A 2544-nucleotide genomic window follows, 5' to 3' on the forward strand; every position below is an offset into this window, starting at 1 on the left:
CGTGGACCCCGAGGCCGAGGGCAGGGCCACAGTCTGCACGCCCCGTGTGCTGTCCTCCGCACGCACGCGCGGTCCAGGCTCAGTGGTGACCTGGGCACAGCCAGGGAGTGTCGGTAACCGTGAAGGACGCAGGACAGCTATCAGGACGTCGGTGATAAAAGTTGGGTGAATGTGGCCTCTGGCTCGGAAAACACCTTCTCGTCCTGTGCTCACCCGCCCGTGACAGGTGAGGATGGGATGAAGTGACGTGAGCGACGCGGCGCGAGGGTGCACCTGACCTTCTGACTGTGCGCCAGGGGGAGGTACCTCCGCTTTCTGCGCGGCGCAGGCGCAAGCCCAGCGCCCACAAGGGGCCCTGCTGGATTGGCCTGGGGTCAGGGGTGCTTGGTGGGGAGGAGGGACGGCTGACGCCAAGGCTGCTGCCTGGGAGGGCCTCTCTGGCCCCACAGAGGGCAATATCTGAGGAGTATCCCAAGCCACGGAGAGGAGGGAGGTGCAGCCAGCGGCAGCCTGACGGCCATGGCACCCTTGGTGCCCCGGAGCTGGGCTCTGGGTGCAGAGGGCCTGCAGGCTTAGGTCTTCTCCGTGGGTCACCGGGGTGCAGGAGGGGGCAGAGCAAGAAAGGAGGTCCTCCCAGAAGAGGCTCAGCGCCGGGCAAGGAGGGAGGCTTCCCAAAGACGGGGCTCCACCCTCCAGTCCTCCCACCTCCACCCGGAGGAACACTGGTCCTCCCGTGGAGCCCCCCATCTCTAACCCTGACCTGAAAGGGTGGGCGTCCGCCTGTCCCAGCGGAAGGGGCTGGGGGCGGGCAAAGGGTCCAGGCCAGGCTGTGGGGAGTGGCAGCTCCAGGTCAGCCTCGCACGCAGGGTGGGGAACCGTCGAAGAGACTGCGCGCGTAGCAGGGACGCGGGGCCCGGACGAGCGAGCTCAGCGGCCCCGTTCCCCGGCCAGCGCACACCGGCGGCAGAGGCGCACACGGGCGCAGTCGTGCCTTCGCGGGGCCGCCGCCCGGCCGGCCTTGGCTCCCACACTCCGACGCCGGCCCCCGGCGCGGGCGCCCTCCCCCAAAAGCCCTATGGGGAGGGCGAGGGGCGCGGGTTCATTCCTTGGGAAAGCTCCAAACCGCAGCTCCACTTCTCGGGAACGGAGCTCCACAGAGGACCGGAGCCCCGGAGGCGAACTCGCCCAGGAAAGTTTCGCCCCGCCCGGGCGTGCGGCGAGCGCAGCCGGAGCGCCCCGCAGCCTCGGAGCGGGCCTGGGGGCGCCGCACTTGTTTATCTCGGAGGTTACAACTGCGCTGCCCTGAGGAGCAGCGAGGCCGATCGGCCACGAGAGGGGGTTCCTGCAACTCCCGCGGCCCCGCCGCCTCCCCAGGGGCGCCACCCGGCGCCGCCCCGCACTCCGCCCCCGGGGCCTGCACCCGCCGCGCACAGCGGGTCTGGGGGCCGGGCTCGCGGGCTCGGCGGGAAGGAGCCGGGCGCCCGGACCGCACTCCCGGGCACCCTCACCCTGCGCCCGCCTGGCGCCTGGCTCCCCGGCCCCGCTGCCAGAGGCGAGGGCCCCGCCGGACACCGGCTCCAGCCGCGCCTGGGGACTCGGCGGCGAGGGTGCCCCGCGGTCCACATCTGCTGCCCAGCCTCAGCCAAGGTCCCTGTCAGCACCCGGAAGACGAGCGCGGAGGCGGCGCCGCGCCGCGAGACCTCGGCCTCGGGCAGGGCGGCCAGACCGGGTGTCCCTAGTACCCCTGGTTCCCTGCCTGCTGTCGCCAGCTTCCCCGCCCGCGGTCCCGGCCCGGGCTGGGCTCGCCAACTCCGGAGGCTCGCGGCTCCCGGGCGATGGAGGGCGCGCCGGCTCCGCCAGCGGGCAGCCTGCCCAGACGCGGGAGAGCCGAGCTCCGAGCAGCGGCCGCGGACCTGGGGCGGCCAAGGGATGCTTGGCGGGTCCCGCTTCGGGCACAGCTCTCTGGGCCCTCCACCCACCCACATCCCACCCCGCTCCGCACCACGGCTCGCCGCTGCCCCGGCGGCTCCCCGTTCCTGTCGACCGCGGGCGGCTTCGCGGAGCGCGGGAGCCTCTAGATGCAGCGGTGCTCGCGGCGGGGGCGCCCGGGAGAGTCCCTCCGGGCGAGTGCGCGCCCCGCCGGCTCCGGGGGCGGCCCCGCGGTGCCCGGGGCTTCCGAGCGGCCGGGACGCCAGGCGGCAACTTACCCGGAGCGCGCCGGAGAGCGAGAGCAGCACGAGGAGCACGCCGGAGCCCGCGGTCATCTTCCCGCCGCGCCGCGCCCCGGCACCCGCCCGGAGCCCGGCGCCCGGAGCCCGCTCCCCGCCGCCGCCGCCGCCGCCGCCGCCGCCCGGATCGCGCAGCTCCGATGGCCGCCGCCGCCGCTGCTGCCGCCGCCGCTCGATCGGGCCCCGCGCCTCCAGCCCGGCCGCGCCGCCGCGATCGCTGCCCGGCTCCGGGAGCCAGGCCAAGTCGGCCGGCGGCGCGCTCCCTCGGGCCGGTGCGTCCGCCGGCCTCGCAGCCGCCCGCGCCTCTGTTCCGCGC

The 2544-nt window shown here is 75.0% G+C and overlaps 1 long non-coding RNA gene across 1 annotated transcript in view; it reads right to left on the reverse strand.

Moving 5' to 3' along the window:
- The window catches only part of LOC145723768 (uncharacterized), a 180831-nt gene extending 178509 nt beyond the window's left edge, over positions 1-2322 (reverse strand). The window contains exon 1 of the long non-coding RNA XR_014149024.1: positions 2208-2322. This is a non-coding gene — a long non-coding RNA (uncharacterized LOC145723768). The remainder of the gene's footprint in view (positions 1-2207) is intronic.
- Between the last annotated feature and the right edge of the window lie 222 nt (positions 2323-2544).

Source organism: Leptonychotes weddellii, chromosome 10, assembly GCF_054177405.1.
Source record: "Leptonychotes weddellii isolate Sample4059 chromosome 10, ASM5417740v2, whole genome shotgun sequence".
NCBI lineage: Eukaryota > Metazoa > Chordata > Mammalia > Carnivora > Phocidae > Leptonychotes > Leptonychotes weddellii.